This window comes from Poromitra crassiceps, assembly GCF_964638095.1.
Source record: "Poromitra crassiceps genome assembly, chromosome: 2".
Classification (NCBI taxonomy): domain Eukaryota; kingdom Metazoa; phylum Chordata; class Actinopteri; order Beryciformes; family Melamphaidae; genus Poromitra; species Poromitra crassiceps.
Genome location: NC_139624.1, coordinates 61133389 through 61155583, shown reverse-complemented (window position 1 = coordinate 61155583; position 22195 = coordinate 61133389). Strand labels below are relative to the sequence as shown.

Here is a 22195-nt window from a genome sequence, read left to right as displayed (position 1 = left end):
CTAGACCTATGCTAGCTAGCTTGTTGCATTGCATGACAGCTAGCGCCAGCAAGGCTAGCATGTTTCCTTTAGCTGCTGCCTGGCCCTGGCTGGCCTGCTGATACTGGCACCAGTGACAAAACACCGTCAATGTGCTTAATTGTAAATAACGTTATGCAATGCCTGCCGAGTGTGACTGCACCGACCACCGTTGTTGGCTCTCGTCAGTGACTCGACCAGAAAAGACAGCTATTCGCTTCCTGTGTTAATTGTGAAACGATCGCAGTTACTTTGGTTATGTTCACTTAAAAAAAATATATATTATGCGGAAGCGGAGCGGGGCGCGGGTCGCATGTCTGCGGGGCGGGGTGGGTTGCGGTACTGACTGATCATATGAGCGGGTTCGTGGAGCGGGGTCGGTACTGCACGTCGCGGGGCCGGGCGGAACCGGGTCTTGAAAATCAGACCCGCGCAGGACTCTGCCAGGCAGCCTGGCTAACGCACTGCGCTAACATTGGGTAAAACAGAAGGAAGACTCTGCTTTATCTGTCTACCAGACTGTATATCGATGGACCGCAATAAAAAGGACATTGTTTTGAGAAAGGTGCACGAGGAAGTAACGTTGGTTGGGGACTGAAGTAGTAAGTTCAGAAAATATGTGTTTTATTAGTTACTCCAGCTACGTTATCGGTTATTTTAATACATCAATGGTTTTAACGGTGTGTCGAGCTAGCATTAGCCGGCTTAGCTTCATTCTTTAATGTCGGCATAACATTACCAACAATCTAACAACCAATAACGATAGCTGGAATAACAGACACATATTTTCAGAACTTACCAGGTTGTCCAACTGCCTGCGTATGCCAGGAAATGTGTTTTTTATAATGTTAAAACTCCCGGGTATAAAATGAGCCTACACAATACCAGCCATTAGCTAATAGCTAACGGGTTAGCCTGTCACAAACAGACACTAGAGGTTGTATTGGGGTGAACCACGAGGAGAGTATTTAGCCTATATATCTCTGGGAAGTGCTTTTACGGGATGTTCGCAAGCTCCTCTCCTCATAGCTGTTGTATAAGGATACAGAAGAGACAGGCAGCTGGATAACGTTAACGTTAGTTAGACAAACAACCCGACTGAGAAACAGCAGCACTGGGCTGCCCAGTCAGTAAACGTTACAACGTAGCCAAAGGTTCAGTTCGATTTCACCTGTTAAACCAACATTTGTTACAAAATGAATTAAATCATAACGTTAACCAAATGCTACGGAAACATTAGCTAATCAACAGAGCTGCAAATAGGCCATAAGGTGAACCCGTTTTTCATTTCATCCCGTTCCGACCCATGTGGCACTAAATAATTTTTACTTCATTCAAAAGATCTATTGGTTCTGAGTGTGAGAAAAAAGTTCTCCACGTGAAATCTGGCAGTTTTTTTAATTGGCGTTTGCGTTTGGCAATAGTCCTTCCCTCGCGTAGTTACATTGTTGATGAGTGGCAAGGCTCTGCGCAATGATCCGTATCACGTGCTCCCCGCTAGACCAATCGGGTGGACGCTTTTCGGAGTAGTGGCACGTAAATAAACAAGATGGCAGCCCCCTCGTCCTCTACCTCGAGCGGGGAAGAAGAGGAATATCGAGCTCTAGCTCCTTCAAAACAACGTGAAAAATTGAAGAAACGATGCTATATGCATCTTGTAGCAGTAAGGAAAGAGGAGGTAAAAGGTTTTACCAGTACACGGTGGGAGACATTCAGAAACATTGCCAAACGGTGGCTTGGCTTGCAAGGGGACAGCCAGAAAATCGCAGAGTCGTCTAAACATTGCATACACATCTACTTTGAGAATCTTCCTGAAGATGCTGGGTTCCACTCAACATGTTACAGACGCTTCATCGATAAAAAGCGTTTGGATGCGGCCGAGAAACGGGCCACACGTCCTGTTGAGACAAACGAAGACGAGTCTGTGGCGTCTGGTAGTACATCATGAGCAACTAGTGAATGTCCGAGGAAGAAACTTAGGTCCACAACCGGATTGCCAGTAGCCTGTGTTGGACCTGTGCTCCCTGCCTTGTGCATAATTTGCAAGAAAAGGGAGAAGTACATTTATGTGGGAGGCAAACACCACAAGGACCATCTGGTACAGGCTGAAACGTTTTCAGCAGGTAGGTAAAACAATCGCACATATACACACACACACACACACACACACACACACACACACACACACACACACACACACACACACACACACACACACACACGATCAGAGTCTTGGGAAGCTACTTTGAAAGCATAGCTTAGGAAGCTACCCTAGGAGAAATGTAGTTTAGGAAAGCACAAATTACACAGTAGCTTGTACTCTAGTTAAAACTTTGTCAAAAAATCAACTGCATTAACTCTGTGACATGCTATATATGAAATAAAATCTAATAGTCTATCTAAAAGCACAATGGCAGCAAAAACATGCCTCTCAATTGAGTATGTAATAGTTGACACCCAACACATTTAATGTTATTGTAGTTGTCAAATCTGGGTTCTTCTGGGTTGTGTTTTATCAGACAAATAAACAAAAACAAATAAAGACTCCTAGGATTAGGGCAAGAATATCAGGACAAGCCAATCAGAGCCAGCGTAGGCTGTGTATCTTGTCAAGAAGTACAGTAACATTATTGGGATCCAGGGCAGTCCCATCTAAGGGGGTTCTGACTCAACGATAATGGTAAAACAAATAAAAATGTTCATTTCATTGTATTGCCAAAAGTGGTAGTTTGTAGTATAAGTACTAGTAAACTAGACAAAAATAGGCAAAAAGTAGTTCAACTACTTGAGTCGCTACACAAATTTGAATGTAATTAAACTACCAGCAAGTTACAGAAGAATTTAGTTGAACTACGTAGTTCAACTCCAGTGTTTCCCACAGGATTTTGAGAATTTGTGGTGGGGGACCACTGACCCCCTAGGGGGGTGCGGGGGCATGCCCCCCCGCGAGATTTTTTTAAACATTTTAAAGTAAAATGCATGAATTTGGTGTACTTTGAGAAAGCTTAACTCATTGAGTGCCAGCCACTTTTGGAGAACGACGCTCCCAGTGCCAGAGTTTCAGAGCGTTTTCAGTGATTTCTCGAGGCCCACAGAATATTGTGTGATATTACTATGTAAACACCGAACACGCACAAAGAACAAGGAGACTCTATTGTATCATCAGCAAAAAAAAGTTTATTGATACCATTTTCCGTTCTTTAGTTATGAGCCGGAGAAGATAGGTTGTTTTCAGCGTTTTCAGGCATTTCAAATTATAAGCTGAGATATTCAGCCTTTTGTGAAATGAAGCATTTCAAGCACATTCACTGACTCTAGCTAATATTTTCTGATGTAGTGACGTGGTGTAGTTGTGTGCTGCTCTGCGTGCCCCACCCCCCTCTCCCCCCCTCAGCTACAAACTCCTCCCCACACTAGTAACACACAGCCTCACGCACCCAGCGTCTATTTTCGGAGTGCTTCTTGTGCGCCGCCTCCCAGGCAGCGCGACATGGAAAAGCCACACTGGACTGCAGGGAAAGGTTTGGCTTTTCAGTGTCGGCTGCTGCTTTTCTAGCGGCTAATCGTGTGGAGAAACTATGCTGACAGACAGACAGAGGCAGAAGGGCTCAGTTGTGGGAGCGGATTGACTGCTGTTCGCAGGCACCGTCATTTGCAGCCAGAACAATCTACATGGCTCTGGGCTGCAGCATGAGCGGTTTCTCTTTGAATCTCTTTGATTCAGGCTGTTTTCCGGACCTTTCTCTAATCTGGAGAGCACTGTCGCCACCTGATGAGTCCGTAAAATAGGTTATACAGCTTCAATAGCTACAATATTTGTACAGGACATACATAAGGCTTTGATCGACGTCCCACCGTCAAAAAAGGCAATTGACGACAGCTATCGTCAATGGCACTCTACGTTACTATTTACTTTGACGACAGGCGTCGTCATTGGCACTCAATGAGTTAAGAGCAAAATTAAAAGGCTAGATCTATGAAGAACATGTCATCATTACTGTGCTGTGGGTTTACAATGACAAACTAAATTTCTCCCTATAGGTCAGGGATACTCAACTTGCTTTGCCACTTTCATGAAATGATAGAAGGCGAGGGGCCAGTTAATAAACAAACAATATACATTTTTCTGTAGCGGATTGTAGGTTTTTGGGGTGTCAGCCGGAGTTTAGGCTGACAGTGTTGTGCACACCGGATAGTTAGTTAGGTTAAGTTAGTTAGGTTAACTACATACATAAGTGCCTGGGTAGCGAGCAGATGGTGGTATTTGACAATTTAGCAGCTAAATCATAGATTATTGAAAGATATTCCATATTCCAGACTGAAATGCTATAACAGAAGTATTGGCCAGAATGACATGAACATTTATTGGACACCTATTCAGCGGATATCTTGCATGTTGCGTTCAGGTGCACTGTAAAAAAAAAAAATTTTTTTTTTTTTTTTTTTGGTCAACATCTTATTGTGGCGGTCAAAATATTGTTGTGGCGGCCCGCCACAAATTCCTTTATGTATGGGAAACACTGAACTCCATGTTGTTCACTACTCTCCAACACTGCACACAATGACCATTGTGTTGTTACATTATAGTAACATTTGTGGTAGGCTAAGATGGTAAATCATTTGTACAAATGATACCCAGGCTAAACAGTGTATGGATTAAATAATTATGACAATAATATTTTGATTTGTAAATGGATTTACCATACCTATATACTACAGTACATGAATCACACTAACAGCGTAAGGAAATAGGGGGTATTATTTTGGCCATTAGGGTAATAAAATAGCCCCTAATTGTTAATAATTTATTTTTTCAAAGGTCAGTTGCTGAAAGCTGCCGAGATGAAGGAACACCCAAGTATCCTCCTTCATATTCGAGAAAAAGACTGTGTGTCCTTGGAGGTGCGGTACCACAAGAACTGTTACCGACAGTAGACCAGATTCTTGATGAGGACTACTCCTGACACCTCAGAAGAAAAGTGAGTATTATATTCCATTATTATCAATTAGTAATTGCCTCACATTATTGCAGATTTAAGAAGTAAAGCATTGACCATCTACATCAGGGGTATAAAACCTACGGCCTGGGGCCCAGAACCAGGCCGTGATCATTCATGGATTTGCCATTTTATTTCCTTCCTCTGATTACAGTGTCAACTGAACATTTTGATGTGCAATACAGCGGTGTTTTTCCAAATTTACCATGTCTATGTTTCATTTTGCTTGGTGTCAATCACTGAAGTTTTAAATTTACACTTGGCTAATACTAATGCACAATACGTCTTAGATGGTGTATATTTAACAATGATGAAGTTTGATAATTCATGAATTTGCTGGGGACCCCCTGTAACCCCATCAAAGACCACTGTATACCTGTATACCTCTCTTTACCTCCTCCTCTCTCCCCCCACATGCTCTCTCCCTCACTCCCTGTATACCTCTCTTTACCTCCTCCTCTCTCCCCCACATGCTCTCTCCCTTACTCCCTGTATACCTCTCTTTACCTCCTCCTCTCTCCCCCACATGCTCTCTCCCTCACTGCCTGTATACCTCTCTTTACCTCCTCCTCTCTCCCCCACATGCTCTCTCCCTTACTCCCTGTATACCTCTCTTTACCTCCTCCTCTCTCCCCCACATGCTCTCTCCCTCACTGCCTGTATACCTCTCTTTACCTCCTCCTCTCTCCCCCACATGCTCTCTCCCTCACTCCCTGTATACCTCTCTTTACCTCCTCCTCTCTCCCCCACATGCTCTCTCCCTTACTCCCTGTATACCTCTCTTTACCTCCTCCTCTCTCCCCCACATGCTCTCTCCCTCACTGCCTGTATACCTCTCTTTACCTCCTCCTCTCTCCCCCACATGCTCTCTCCCTCACTCCCTGTATACCTCTCTTTACCTCCTCCTCTCTCCCCCACATGCTCTCTCCCTTACTCCCTGTATACCTCTCTTTACCTCCTCCTCTCTCCCCCACATGCTCTCTCCCTCACTGCCTGTATACCTCTCTTTACCTCCTCCTCTCTCCCCCACATGCTCTCTCCCTTACTCCCTGTATACCTCTCTTTACCTCCTCCTCTCTCCCCCACATGCTCTCTCCCTCACTGCCTGTATACCTCTCTTTACCTCCTCCTCTCTCCCCCACATGCTCTCTCCCTCACTCCCTGTATACCTCTCTTTACCTCCTCCTCTCTCCCCCACATGCTCTCTCCCTTACTCCCTGTATACCTCTCTTTACCTCCTCCTCTCTCCCCCACATGCTCTCTCCCTCACTACCTGTATACCTCTCTTTACCTCCTCCTCTCTCCCCCACATGCTCTCTCCCTCACTCCCTGTATACCTCTCTTTATCTCCTCCTCTCTCCCCCACATGCTCTCTCCCTCACTCCCTGTATACCTCTCTTTACCTCCTCCTCTCTCCCCCACATGCTCTCCCTCACTCCCTGTATACCTCTCTTTACCTCCTCCTCTCTCCCCCACATGCTCTCTCCCTCACTCCCTGTATACCTCTCTTTACCTCCTCCTCTCTCCCCCACATGCTCTCTCCCTCACTGCCTGTATACCTCTCTTTACCTCCTCCTCTCTCCCCCACATGCTCTCTCCCTCACTGCCTGTATACCTCTCTTTACCTCCTCCTCTCTCCCCCACATGCTCTCTCCCTCACTCCCTGTATACCTCTCTTTACCTCCTCCTCTCTCCCCCACATGCTCTCTCCCTTACTCCCTGTATACCTCTCTTTATCTCCTCCTCTCTCCCCCACATGCTCTCTCCCTTACTCCCTGTATACCTCTCTTTACCTCCTCCTCTCTCCCCCACATGCTCTCTCCCTCACTGCCTGTATACCTCTCTTTACCTCCTCCTCTCTCCCCCACATGCTCTCTCCCTTACTCCCTGTATACCTCTCTTTACCTCCTCCTCTCTCCCCCACATGCTCTCTCCCTCACTGCCTGTATACCTCTCTTTACCTCCTCCTCTCTCCCTGTATACTGTACCCCTCTGCCTCTCTCTCTCCATCTGCCTTTTCTCCCCTGCTGCCCTTCTCTGTATTTACCCAGGTTTCTCTCTTTCCACCTATCTCTCCATCCTGACTAAATAAAATAAACACACAGGTTTGATGACCATCTGTTACTGATGAGCATTCATGTGTGAAACACACACACAAGCACATGCACACACACACGCACACACACACACGCACACGCAGACACACAAAGAGAAAACTGTCCTCACAAATCAACAAATTCAGAGGTTTTCTGGGGGAAATTTAGAGCCCACAAGGTGATAAGAACATGGATCATCACACAGATGATCATGCATGCACTAAGACACACATGCACACTCACATGCAAGTGCGTGCCACAGAAGGTTTTTCTAGTGAGGCAGGGGAGGAGCCACCTCCCGTGTTTTTTGAGAAGGAGAGGGAGATTTGATATAGAATATATTTTTAATAAAATATCAATCAAATGTGTTTTTTCTTCATAAACGTCATGGCTGATCTTAAAATGCTTCAACAGTGACACCTGTAGGGCACTGATGGAAAGGAGAGCAGTGACATGCAGACAGAGTCTGTGCCACTGGGTCTGTCTGTGCCCTACATTAACATTACCCCCTTGGGCGTTTCATTTCCTTTGTAATTTATCTCATGCTAATCTATGATTGGTCAAAAAACATGCAATTCACAGTGAACAGTGAAGCCTCAACCGTCCTTACCAATCACTACCAAGCAACAACCAAATTGGTTGTTGATTGGATAGATTGGTAAGATTGACATTGTATTGTCCAATGATGAATGAGTATCAAAATCTTGTTGAAAGCTTGTTGAATCCAGCTCCATTTGTCTACTAGGAAGTGATGACATCATGATTCCACTGTGATGACCTGACAGTAATAGATAGATTTACACGACAGTAGCAGCATATTATATTTTCCCATTCTTCTTTTTTTTTATCAAGCAGTAAGTTAGCTCACAAGCCAGACAGTCGTTGCATTTCATTTATGCTAGCCAACAACATCTGCAAATCCGCAAACACTGGGATACTGCGACATCTCGGCTGCACGCGGTTACAGACGGCATGGATGTGCAAGTAAGTCAATTACGTTCAAGTTATCCGGGTCTTCTAGTAAATTCAGCGTGTAAATCGTCCACCAAACAGCGCTATTTTTCGTATTATATTGTTTCATGGTGCATAGCCTGTCATTTCCTAATAAAAATGATGAAAATTAAATCAAAAACAGCACTCACAGATGTCTATAAAGTTTAAACTTTTAATGCGCACAGCAGCAGTGATACAACGGACGCGTTTCAGCCTCACAGGCTTTCCTCAGCGTTGTTACAAGCAGTGGGTGTGACCCATATAAGTAGAAGCCAGGACCATGCTGAATGAAACCAGCTGTGGAAAATGCATGCATCAATCAATCAATCAATCTCCAACATATCTAGAACAAACAGAGTGGTCAAGAACCTACATAACAAATAAATAAGATGACCGCACAGCTGATCAGAATACATCAACATCAACTAATAAAGCTGATCAGAATACATCAACATCAACTAATAAAAATGATGACCTTAAACTCCTTAAACTACTTTGGCCCGTAAATCCGCGGCTGATAGCGAGCTCAGTTGTAAAGCTAGAGTGATGATCCTTATACCAAATTAAACTATAAGAAATAAGGAATCGATTGGGACCAAGCATGTCAACCTAGCATGTCGGGAAGGGGGGTAAATATTAAATAATGCTCCAAAGTTGATGAATTTGGTGTGACTTTCCCCTCCATGCAATGGAATGTAACTAAACATGTATGTTGGTAGTTGTGGGTTACTGATGACAGTAGCTGATAGTCACTCCTCCTGTCTTTACGACAGCTACTGTCATCAGTACAGTAGTGGATAGTTTTGATTGATTTATTCATCAAACGTTTTACTGTCAGACTAACTGTAAATAGCTTACTTTATTGCATTGCTCAGCAGAAATTACCCCCACCTCAAGTTCACTCTGTCTCACCTGTGCCTATATAATGTTAAAATGCAGAGGACTGCTGTTTCCTCAATGGTTATTTTTCCTCAATCATCTGCAAATGTCACTATAATTCCATTCATAAGTGACAGAATGTACGACTATTTTGGTCATGTTGAGTCAATTGTGTTGTTTGTAAGACATCTTACAGTATAAGCCATTATTTTACTGTCTAATTTTTCCTTGGACAGAAGATAAGAAAGTACACAAGTTGCCAATGCCAACTAGATAGATAGATAGATGGATGGATGGATATATAGATGGATAGATGGATGGATAGATAGATAGAGTACTTTATTCATCCCTGAAGGGAAGTTCTGGCATTACAGCAGCAGCAACATCAATGACAGTAAGACAACATATCAAAAACACAGAGGTAGGTGTCTAGTAATGTCTAGGTGTGTAGGTAACTATAGTGTCTAGGTAACTAGTGTACAATAATATGATGCCGTAGGTTTTTCCCACCTTCCTCCCCTATTTTCAAACCCACCAGCCGCCACTGGTGTGTACATACACATGCGCCCCGCACACACAAACACACACACACACACACACACACACACACACACACACACACACACACACACACACACACACACACACACTTTGGAGTCTGGATTTGACGTTCTCATTGTGCGTCACATTGAAAGTGATGCAAAAGACACTTTGAAATCCTTTTGAGCAACCAGAAGGTCAGGACTGAGAAATGTAGAAATCTGTAGAAATCTGATTGGAATCGCATTTCAAACCACCTCCAAATGTGGTTTGGATTTTAATTGCAAAGAATCACATTTCATGTGGTTTTTTGCTGTCCAGACTTTCTCAAATCAATCTGGATACATTATGGATATGCCACAAAACAGATCTGGGCTGGCAGTCACATGAGCAAATCTGATTAGGGACACTTTTGCCTGCAGTCTGAACGTTGTGCCAAAGAGAGCTGAAAAAAGAGCTAGAAAAATAAATTAAGTGTTTTAAACTTTGCTGAGGCTGCATGCTGGTCTTCTCCAGGACGACCTGCTTCATATTCTTATGTAATATTCAGTAGTGTAATAAGGTCACCTTACTGGGTCTGGTCTATACTGTATGTGTTCAGTAGTGTAATAAGTTCACCTTACTGGGTCTGGTCTATGTGTGTTCAGTAGTGTAATAAGTTCACCTTACTGGGTCTGGTCTATGTGTGTTCAGTAGTGTAATAAGGTCACCTTACTGGGTCTGGTCTATGTGTGTTCAGTAGTGTAATAAGGTCACCTTACTGGGTCTGGTCTATATGTGTTCAGTAGTGTAATAAGGTCACCTTACTGGGTCTGGTCTATATGTGTTCAGTAGTGTAATAAGGTCACCTTACTGGGTCTGGTATATATGTGTTCAGTAGTGTAATAAGGTCACCTTACTGGGTCTGGTCTATATGTGTTCAGTAGTGTAATAAGGTCACCTTACTGGGTCTGGTCTATGTGTGTTCAGTAGTGTAATAAGGTCACCTTACTGGGTCTGGTCTATGTGTGTTCAGTAGTGTAATAAGGTCACCTTACTGGGTCTGGTCTATATGTGTTCAGTAGTGTAATAAGGTCACCTTACTGGGTCTGGTCTATGTGTGTTCCGTAGTGTAATAAGGTCATCTTACTGGGTCTGGTCTATGTGTGTTCAGTAGTGTAATAAGGTCACCTTACTGGGTCTAGTCTATGTGTGTTCAGTAGTGTAATAAGGTCACCTTACTGGGTCTGGTCTATGTGTGTTCCGTAGTGTAATAAGGTCACCTTACTGGGCCTGGTCTATATGTGTTCAGTAGTGTAATAAGGTCACCTTACTGGGTCTGGTCTATGTGTGTTCAGTAGTGTAATAAGGTCACCTTACTGGGTCTGGTCTATGTTTGTTCAGTAGTGTAATAAGGTCACCTTACTGGGTCTGGTCTATGTGTGTTCACAGTAGTGTAATAAGGTCACCTTACTGGGCCTGGTCTATATGTGTTCAGTAGTGTAATAAGGTCACCTTACTGGGCCTGGTCTATATGTGTTCAGTAGTGTAATAAGGTCACCTTACTGGGTCTGGTCTATGTGTGTTCAGTAGTGTAATAAGGTCACCTTACTGGGTCTGGTCTATGTGTGTTCAGTAGTGTAATAAGGTCACCTTACTGGGTCTGGTCTATGTGTGTTCACAGTAGTGTAATAAGGTCACCTTACTGGGTCTGGTCTATGTGTGTTCAGTAGTGTAATAAGGTCACCTTACTGGGTCTGGTCTATATGTGTTCAGTAGTGTAATAAGTAGGGGTGGAGGAAAAAATCGATACACCACAGTATCGCGATATTTTGCCTGACGATATCGTATCGATATTTGGACGCCAAATATCGATATTGCAAAAAAAAAAAAAAAAAAAAAAAAAATATATTATTATTATTATTTTTTTTTTTGCAGGCCATGCCAGGCCACCGGGCTACTATAAACTTTAGTTCCAAGGCCAGCAGTAAACAAACGGTAGCATATTTTCATTTTGTTTTAACAGTAACAGTTTTGTCATAACAGTCATTTACAAATTCCCCAGTTACTGAATGGGCTGCACAAAATGTTTTGTGTAAGTGAAGTGAAGTTGCAAAAACGACATAAGTACAGTAGTCCACACACACATCCAGTTAAGGTGGACTGTAAGTAGACTGTAACAAACAGTTCAGTTTGTATATGTGTTCAGTAGTGTAATAAGGTCACCTTACTGGGTCTGGTCTATATGTGTTCAGTAGTGTAATAAGGTCATCTTACTGGGTCTGGTCTATGTGTGTTCAGTAGTGTAATAAGGTCATCTTACTGGGTCTGGTCTATATGTGTTCAGTAGTGTAATAAGGTCACCTTACTGGGTCTGGTCTATATGTGTTCAGTAGTGTAATAAGGTAATCTTACTGGGTCTGGTCTATATGTGTTCAGTAGTGTAATAAGGTCACCTTACTGGGTCTGGTCTATGTGGCCCCTATTCTCCCACAGGCCTTCGGCGCTAAAACGGGCCTTAAACGCAAAAAAACGTGCCTTGCGCCTGCCTCGGGAAGATATCAACATGGCTTTACGCTGGCAAATGCGCTTTAGGCGGAATGGGCGTGGCGCACTCCCTGAATGGGCGAGAATTGGCGTGTCGGCCTTAAATGCCGGCCTAATGATATCTTCCCAACTGCCGTAAATTTAGCGCTTTGCGCTTTTGAAAACCAGGCCTATTCAGTGCGCCAGTTGCGAGGAGCGCTCTTCTGCCTCTCCCCTGTCACCCTTCTCTGTCTCTCTCTGAAACCAGGCCTATTCAGTGCGCCAGTTGCGAGGAGTGCTCTCCTGCCTCTTCTCTGTCACCCTTCTCTCTCTCTCTCCCTCGCTTAGACAGACACAACACGAAAAAGAAGTTGTAAGTTCACTGCCTGGCATGTCCCAGCATGCATTGTGCTACTCCATTTCGCTACTAAATAGCAACCAAATGAGCCGAAATAGATATAAAAGGTAGGGGTGTGCCACCTTAGGCACCTCACGATTCGGTTCGATTACGATTCAGGGTGCTACGATTCGATGATTAATCGATTATTACGATTATTACGATTAATCACGATTTTCGATGCATCTTTTTCCCCATACAGGATTTCTTTGTCAGTATCTTTTTCCCCATACAGGATTTCTTTGTCAGTATCCATTAATTAAAGTAAACAAACAAATTTACCTCCATTATCTTTTATTTAGATCAATCAGACCAAACGATACATCCAAAACATTTCCCACAACAAAAAGCTGCTCTTATTCACAACAAATTACAGGTGAGATTATTTTAATAAAGTGCCTTTAGAAATAAGACTTCTTTTCTTTTAACCAAAATTCTCTGCTGTTTTCACAGATTTAGGATTAATATAAAAAACAAATAGCTTATTCTGCTGTTTTCACAGATTTCTGTACTGGCAGGATTAATACAAAAATAGCTTATTCTGTTTATTCTATTCAGTAATAGAAAATAAAACTTTTAACCAAAATCCTTTTGGTTTGGGGGCGGGGTGGAATTTGACAAAGTACAAAGCTAGCCAATTGAGCTCGTCCTAGGACCTACCCTACCCTTCCTGTCCTCTTCCACTTCCTCTCTACCACCAATTTTCAAAGAAGCAAAGTAAATCTAGCAGCAGCTAGCTTGGGAGCTAGCTGCTGCTTCCGGATTTCCCCCCCCCACCAAGCGTCAAGCGTCAATACTGCCACGCATCAGCCCGCGTCAAACGACGCGTAGATGTGGCCGGACCGTAGCAGTAGCAACAACCAGCGTCTTCTCCTCCCACCCGGGATGGAAACGCGCGAGGTGCTGCCTCATGTTCGTGGTGTTGCCACTGTACTTGATTCGTGTTTTACACGTCTTACACACAGAGTAGCTTCTGTCAATCGTCGTTCTGCCTTCATGTTCATAAAACCCGAATTGCCTCCACACGGTGGATTTGAACCCAGATGGGTGAATCTGACGCTCAGTCAGAGCAGCTAGCGCGTTAGCTGCCGCCGCCATTTTCTCTGTCTACAGTCGGTCTTATGAGTCCGTCCCTTAAAACTGTCCGGCCTGCTTTTTTAGTTCCGGGCGCTACGGCTCTGTTTCTGTGGTCAGGAAAAGTAATCGATAATCAAACATTTTGCATGGATTTGAATCGTTACGTGTCTCATCGCGATGCATCTAAGAAACGATTTTTTGGCACACCCCTAATAAAAGGTAGATCTAAATAATGTGTAATGGTAACACAACCTGCAATTGTAGAACATTTCAATATTGGACCAAATAAAACGTCGAAATGAAAACACCACCCTATGTGAAACATATACGGTATGTCCTCCTGGGCCTATATACTGTATATCCCTTGTCGATTTAACGTGATTTAGATAAGTGACAGCGGAACGCGCTTCTACTGTCATGTGCTATACTGTGATGTCCGCTCCAATAACTTGGCCCTACTTCACATTTAGTTTTACAATAAAAACACATTTATGCAATTACTTTACATAATGTAGGGCAGTGGTTCTCAAATGGGGGTCCTAGCACTTTGCCAGGGGGTCCGCGAAAAGTTTTCAAGTAATTTTTTTTCTTTTCTTTTTTTTTTAATAAAATGCTACATGTTAATTATTCCTTCTCAAACTACTTCCTACATGGTGCTAGTCTATCAAAATATCTTGGCTGTCATTGATTGTGTTGCATAGTGGTTTTCTGTACTGTTGACAAATTGTGATATTGTAAGTCGCTTTGGACAAAACAAAAGTGTCTGCTAAATGACGTAATGTAAATGTAATGTAATAAAAAAAAAATATATATATATTTTTTGTTGCAAAATCTTCATAGTTCAATGAAAATAGTTTATGCTTTAAATCTAAAATGGTTCATGGATTACATTCTAATAACAAACCTATCAAAATAAAAGTCGAGCACGTTACCGTGGAAACAATTAAGCTTAGCCCAAAATCACAAATCAGAATGAGGGGGTCCCCGGTATATTTTCTATCTTGTAAGGGGTCCTTGGCTGAAAAACATTTGAGAACCTCTGATGTAGGGTATATTAATGTGCATCATCCTTCGTGCAGCAGGTGAGAGAAAATTATATCTTTCTGGACAAACTTTCACCAATCTAATTAATCTCATCATATAGGGATAGGCTATATTTTTCTAGCTGATGCATTTAGAACATTCTTTTCACTTTGATCTTGCTATAGTGTAGGGTATTTACATGCTTGCAGTATTTAAACTGCAGTTAGATTGGTTTGAGAAGCATAATAATATGGAATAATAGCCTATATATGGAGACAGACAGACGGGATGAAGGGAGGGGGGGGGGCAGAGTGCTCGGCTTTGTCTGGTTTTACCGGATTTGTCCTGGAATTGGAGCTTAAAAGGCAAGCGTGTGACTCTTTACTGCAATTCTCCAATGAGCGGACTATGCATAATTTTACGCTTAAAAGGCGTGGTTATAATGGTTGAGGCTGCGTGTAGCGCCGATACCAAGATAGCGAGTGCGCTGGTCCACACCCACTAACTGGGCTAGGCCAGGCCTTAAACGCAGTTTCTGCGCCGATTGCAACGATAGGGCCCTATGTGTTCAGTAGTGTAATAAGGTCACCTTACTGGGTCTGGTCTATATGTGTTCAGTAGTGTAATAAGGTCACCTTACTGGGTCTGGTCTATATGTGTTCAGTAGTGTAATAAGGTCACCTTACTGGGTCTGGTCTATGTGTGTTCAGTAGTGTAATAAGGTCACCTTACTGGGTCTGGTCTATATGTGTTCAGTAGTGTAATAAGGTCACCTTACTGGGTCTGGTCTATGTTTGTTCAGTAGTGTAATAAGGTCACCTTACTGGGTCTGGTCTATATGTGTTCAGTAGTGTAATAAGGTCACCTTACTGGGTCTGGTCTATGTTTGTTCAGTAGTGTAATAAGGTCACCTTACTGGGTCTGGTCTATGTGTGTTCAGTAGTGTAATAAGGTCACCTTACTGGGTCTGGTCTATGTGTGTTCAGTAGTGTAATAAGGTCACCTTACTGGGTCTGGTCTATATGTGTTCAGTAGTGTAATAAGGTCACCTTACTGGGTCTGGTCTATGTTTGTTCAGTAGTGTAATAAGGTCACCTTACTGGGTCTGGTCTATATGTGTTCAGTAGTGTAATAAGGTCACCTTACTGGGTCTGGTCTATGTTTGTTCAGTAGTGTAATAAGGTCACCTTACTGGGTCTGGTCTATGTGTGTTCAGTAGTGTAATAAGGTCACCTTACTGGGTCTGGTCTATGTGTGTTCAGTAGTGTAATAAGGTCACCTTACTGGGTCTGGTCTATATGTGTTCAGTAGTGTAATAAGGTCACCTTACTGGGTCTGGTCTATGTTTGTTCAGTAGTGTAATAAGGTCACCTTACTGGGCCTGGTCTATATGTGTTCAGTAGTGTAATAAGGTCACCTTACTGGGTCTGGTCTATATGTGTTCAGTAGTGTAATAAGGTCACCTTACTGGGTCTGGTCTATATGTGTTCAGTAGTGTAATAAGGTCACCTTACTGGGTCTGGTCTATGTGTGTTCAGTAGTGTAATAAGTCATCATGGGTGACTATTGTTATCTTAAAATGTGAGAAAATGAGAACTTGTAGCAGCCTTAAGAGTGGAGAGCTAGCTTAGTTTTATGACATCTAAATCTGCCAGTTTGTTTAGGGATTGGTGAAATAGACAACTTATGGAAAAATGCACACTGGCAGAATATCTCTCTTTCCATGAGACTTTGAGTGCAAGTGTAATTTGTTTTGTTTACACACGATAGTGGCCCCTATTCTCCCACAGGCCTTCGGCGCTAAAACGGGCCTTAAACGCAAAAAAACGTGCCTTGCGCCTGCCTCGGCAAGATATCAACATGGCTTTACGCTGCCAAATGCGCTTTAGGCCGAATGGGCGTGGCGCAGTCCCAGAATGGGCGAGACTAGGCGTGTCGGCCTTAAATGCCGGCGTACTGATATCTTCCCACCTGGCGTAAATTTAGCGCTTTGCGCTTTTGAAAAGCAGGCCTATTCAGTGCGCCGGGGACAGGATAGTGAATGGAGAATAGAATATATAGAAAAAAATAGTTTAGAATACAATAGAATATAAGATTGGAAGATTACAGCATGCAGTGGCAACCCTTCTCAGGCTTTGGGTGAAGCTGTAATGCACAGTTTAATTTATTTAGTTTAGGCTATCATAATCATCGCCTTTTTTCATATCATAATCATCCCCATTTATGTGCAGCATCCAGACAGCAGCAGTTATATCTGTCTGATCTTTTTCAAATGGGATAGCTGTCTAACTACACATATTTGATGTATAAAAAAATCGTTTTGGAACATTTTGATTAGCAATATTAACTTGTATTAATATAGCTCAACGTTTTATTACCCCCCCCCCCCCCCCGAAATTAGCTAGGCTTCTAATATTCCTAATATTCCTAATTAATATGTATTATTATTTCATTCAGATAATTGACATTATAGGCATGTATATCGTTTAATGTGAGAGAAAGGGAGAGAGAAAGAAAGAGAGAAAGAAACTGGAGAAACTTTTGTGTAGTGCTTCTTCAAACCCCACTCTTCATTACAGCTATTCATTACAGAATTGTCTGTTGTATTTATATTTTCTGTGTGCAAAGCAGAGTAGTTAGAATTATTTCCAAATGTTTCCCCCGTCTGTGGCAGCGGAGCTGTCCGAGGTGCCGTGTAGCCTACATTAAGTGCAAGAAAGACTGGACACAAAACGATCTCAAGGGAGGGGGATATTTAATTAGGCTACAATTCTAAATAAAATATGAAAAACAATGACAAAGCAAAAGGGACAAAGCAAAAGAAGCATAGGCCAAATAAAATACAAATACTCAATAATAAAATCCAGTAAATAAAATAGAATAAAGTAATCAGATCCAGTAAAAGTGATAGGTGTCATTCAGAGGATGTTGCATCGTGCAGTGGGGGAGAAGAGAGAAAACGATATCATTCTGGCCAAACTTTCATCTAATCTCATGACATCCAGCCGGCTATATTTTTTTCTATCCGATGCGTTTAGAACATTATTTTCACTTTGATCTTGCTATAGTGTAGCGTATTTACATGCTTGCAGTATTTAAACTGCAGTTAGATTGGTTTGAGAAGCATCATAATATGGAATAAGTAAGGGATAATGTATATTGAGGCGGTGATTACGGGGGAAATAATGACCGGCGGAGGGCTTAATCGTTCACCTGAAGGTCATTATTTCCCAGTAATCACCGCCTCAATATACATTATCCCGCTTAGAACACGGCCTACAACTAAATCATTCAATAATCTGACAAAAATAATTATTCAAATAGATTTTTTAATAGCGTTTTCAACGACAAAGCGGTTTCATTCGTAATTGGCACACAAGACACCACAGCTGCAACTGGTTGGCCTAATTAGTAGTGTCTTGCTGACAAAAAGCTCTTATCAACTGATTAATCCAGGTGTGGCAGAGCAGCGGTCGGTTGTCGAGAAATAATGACCGGTGAATATTGTTGATTGACCAATTAGAATCGAGTATTCAAGAGAGCCGTGTTCTAATAGCCGATATATGGAGACAGACAGACGGGATGAAGGGAGGGGGGGGGGGGGAAGCAGAGGCTTGGGTTTGTCTGGTTTTACTGGACCACTGGAATTGGAGCTTAAAAGGCAAGCTTGTGATTCGTTTATTGCACTTATTCAATGAACTGACGGTGCATAATTTTACGCTTAAAAGGCGTGGTTGTAATGCGTTAGGCTGAGTGGAGCGCCAGCACCAAGATATCAAGTGCGCTGGTCCACGCCCACTGATCAGCGCTGCGCCAGGCGCTCGGCCTAGAAACTACGCTGATGCAACGATAGGGGCCGATGTGAGCTAAGTATGTATTTGCTGTTGATTCATCTTGAACTTCACTGATGATGGAAGACTGAGGTTTTTGTTTTTGGATGATATGAATGTACACACCATGCAATAAAAGCCAATAGCAACTTTGTATCAATAATAGGTTTAGCTTCATACTTTGGATTAGAGCTGCAACGATTAATCGATTAATTGAATAGTTGATCGACAGAAAATTAATCGACAACTATTTTGATAATCGATTAATCGTTTTGAGTAACTTTTTAAGAAAAAAGTCAAAATTCTCTGATTCCAGCTTCTTAAAAGTTAATATTTTCCTGTGCAGCAGTCTCTGACACTTGGAACAACTGTTTCCAAAAAACTTATTCTGAAAGAATGGAAGTCCCCCTCTTCACATTCTTTCCAACTCTGGTTGACGGACACGATCTCTGTTATAAGAATGGAGAGGCTCAGATCCCTGAGAACCAACTCACTTAAAAGGTTTCTAGACATTTGGGACCCGTTTCTAGCCTACCTCGACGAGGTTAGGGGCGGTGGATGACCTGCCCAACTGGTTCCTGTTGGACACCTTGCGTGGGACCCCATGCGCAACGTCTCTTACAAGCACTACATGGATGGTAGCACCACATCACAATAACTGTTCATATTATATGCATGTTTTTCTTTCTTTTGTTTTTTCGTTTCCTGTGTCTGAGCTTGTTCGTCTGTTTTTTCATATCCTGTTAAAATTGAAAATAAAATATTTTTTTAAAAAGTGAATATTTTCTGGTTTCTTTACTCCTCTATGACAATAAACTGAATATCTTTGGGTTGTGGACAAAACAAGACATTTTGAGGAAGTCATGTTGGGCTTTGGGAAACACTGAATAATATTTATCACCATTTTCTGACATTTTATAGACCAAACAACAAATCGATTAATCGGGAAAATAATCAACAGATTAATCGATAATCAAAATAATCATTAGTTGCAGCCATACTTTGGATAATGCTGCATACAATTACTGTATGCTAATGACCAAACACAAACCCACTTCTCTAACTGTCAGGCCAGCAGACTGAAAGAACAGGCAGACAGGTAGACAGACAAACAGAAAGACTGACTAACTGACTGACTGACTGACAGACAGACAGACAGACAGACACAGACAGACAGACAGACAGACAGGCAGACAGACTGACTGACTGACTGACTGACTGACTGACTGACTGACAGACAGACAGACAGACTGACTGACTGACTGTAGATTTCCGGGCTGCTGCAGCTGAGGAGCATGACTCCTGAGGAATGCAGAAAACTGTTGGCAGAATCCATGTATGTGTGTGTGTGTGTGTGCGTGTGTGTGTGTGTGTGTGTGTGTGTGTGTGTGTGTGTGTGTGTGTGCATGCGTGCGTGCGTGCGTGTGCGCGTGCGTGCATGTATGCGCGTGTTCAGCCTTTTTTCATTGACTCCCCTCCAATAAATCCTCCTCCCTACCACAACCACATGGGCCCTACTCCTCCTCTCTCTCTGTAGTGTGTCTCGTCTCTAACGCGCCCCAAACTATTTCAATGTCTGCCGTCATCAAACTCCAGGTCAGGTCAGTTCACTTTAAATATGCTTCACTCAGGTAGCAGGGTGGAACATTACCAGATGACAAGTAACAACGCAAATAAACACAATAAACCAATTCTGCTCTCTCAGCTCAATCCACCACCCTTCCCTTCTTTCATCATCTTACCATCATCATCGGTCCACCTCTGCTATCTACTCTATCAGCTCTCTTCTCTTCATTTTCTCTCAGTTTAATCCATTTTCTCAACTCAATCCTTGCCAGCCATCCATCTCTCCTCCTTTCCTCCCTCCTTCTCACTCTTTCATGCAGCTTTCAGATTCAATCTACATTATCCTTGCTATCCATTCTCCTCATTTCCTCCTTTCTATCTCCATTTTACCCGTCTTTATACATCTCCATCCATCTTTGTAATCCATTCTTCTCCAGTCCCCTCTCTCTCTCTCTCTCTCTCTCTCTCTCTCTCTCTCTCTCTCTCTCTCTCTCTCTCTCTCTCTCTCTCTCTCTCTCTCTCTCTCTCTCTCTCTCTCTCTCTCTCTCTTCAGCCAGCTGGCAGAGAGAAAACTGTTGGCAACATTTCTCTGTACAATAAATTAAAGTCACACAGAAGATGATTGGCATCACCCATCTATACTGGAGTCAAGCTAACATGAACCCAGCTCAAAGCTCATTTGGACTAATTAATTTAGCAATACGCCCCTTTCAAGCCAGTGCTAAGTGCTGAGCAATGACATAATGGTATGACAATATAAACAAACAAAACATTACATAATTACATTTCCATAATAGTAATGATTTCATGTTTATTCATTTCCATAACCCTGATACAACTTAAATGTATACTATGAATTTATATTGTAAAGATACAGTACACATAAGTTTATAAAGGAAAATCAACTCAGCTACAGTCTTAAGACAACAAGCACACAAAGTGGGTGTATTTATTTACAAAGTTTTTGTTTTTTTGTCATTTTAATGATTTTTAATCTTTGTTCACTCCCCGGACCCCCATTTGAGAACCACTGCTCTAGACCACACATGGGCAAAATGCGGCCCGAGATGGAATTGCATTTTATTTTATTTTTTTACAGTGTGCACCTGAACGCAACATGCAAGATACCCGCTGAATAAGTGGCCAATACTCCACTTCTGTTATAACATTTCAGTCTGGAATATGGAATATCTTTCAATAATCTTTATGACTAAAAGGCTAAAAGTAATCTCATGTGTAAGAAATTACTGTTCTATATTGAAGTAAAAATTGTAATAATTAACTCGTTGGTTTTGGTTGGTTTGGTTTTATTTAGCTTCAAGAGTGCATTTTTGTTCTTGTGTGACTCTCAACAGGCTTTGAGAATCCCCAGCCACTTACTGATACGTATGCTTAAATTAACACACTCATATTCTCGTTTATTTCAAGAAAAACATTTTGGCTGGTGGAAATTCTAATTGGCTGGTAACTTTTAAATCTAGCAGCCATATTGGCAGGTGGTCAAAAACGTTAATTTCAAGCCCTGCAGGGAGAGCAGGTGGTGACATAGGAGTGAGAAAAGGATCAAATATTGGTGGTTAAGACTGAATAATGACATCACAACTGTTAATTTAAAATGAGTTATTCCTCTAAACCTGCCTTCAAGTGCTCCAAATTGTTCGACCCCCAGCCCTCGGCCCTCAGCAAAATGTGGCCCTTGGTGAAAAGTAATTGAAGACCCCTGCTTTATTGTATGCCTGTAAAACACGTGGAAACATGTTATTGGTTGAGATTATTTTACTATTAATATAAAAAAGAGCAGCAGTGGCATCATCTATTTACAGCAGATTCACTGTTCATATGGTGTAAATGGCTGTCTATCCACCTTATTTTTGGCGGCCATTTTTGCCTGATCTGCTGATGGGTGCTTCTTCCGGTGTGATCCTCCCAGCCTTGTTGCTGACAGCTTGACACCCGTCTGGGCGAACGGAGCAAATCACTAATCAGGTCCAGCTTGGCAAAAATCTCGTCGATAAATATCCCTTTAAGAGCGCAGTGCATTCATGGGTAATCGCCTGCTGTGGCCAATATTAACCATTTCGAGTAACACTGTTTCCATACGGATCACCGGCGTTAGTTTGTTGTTTATAACGTGGCTATATTCATAACGTTTTCTATCTCGGATACGTTATTTCGAATCGCACATAGGTTACGCCAAACCCCACATAGGTTACGCCTCGAATCCCACATAAGTTACGCTAAAATGCACATACTTTACGCCTCGAATCGCACATA

At 42.4% G+C, this 22195-nt stretch overlaps 1 protein-coding gene across 1 annotated transcript in view; it reads right to left on the bottom strand.

The window, feature by feature from the left end:
* Positions 1 to 22195, bottom strand: part of LOC310772426 (ELKS/Rab6-interacting/CAST family member 1-like) — a gene marked incomplete at both ends in the record, with an annotated part of 472647 nt that overhangs the window by 401689 nt on the left and 48763 nt on the right. The window lies entirely within an intron of this gene.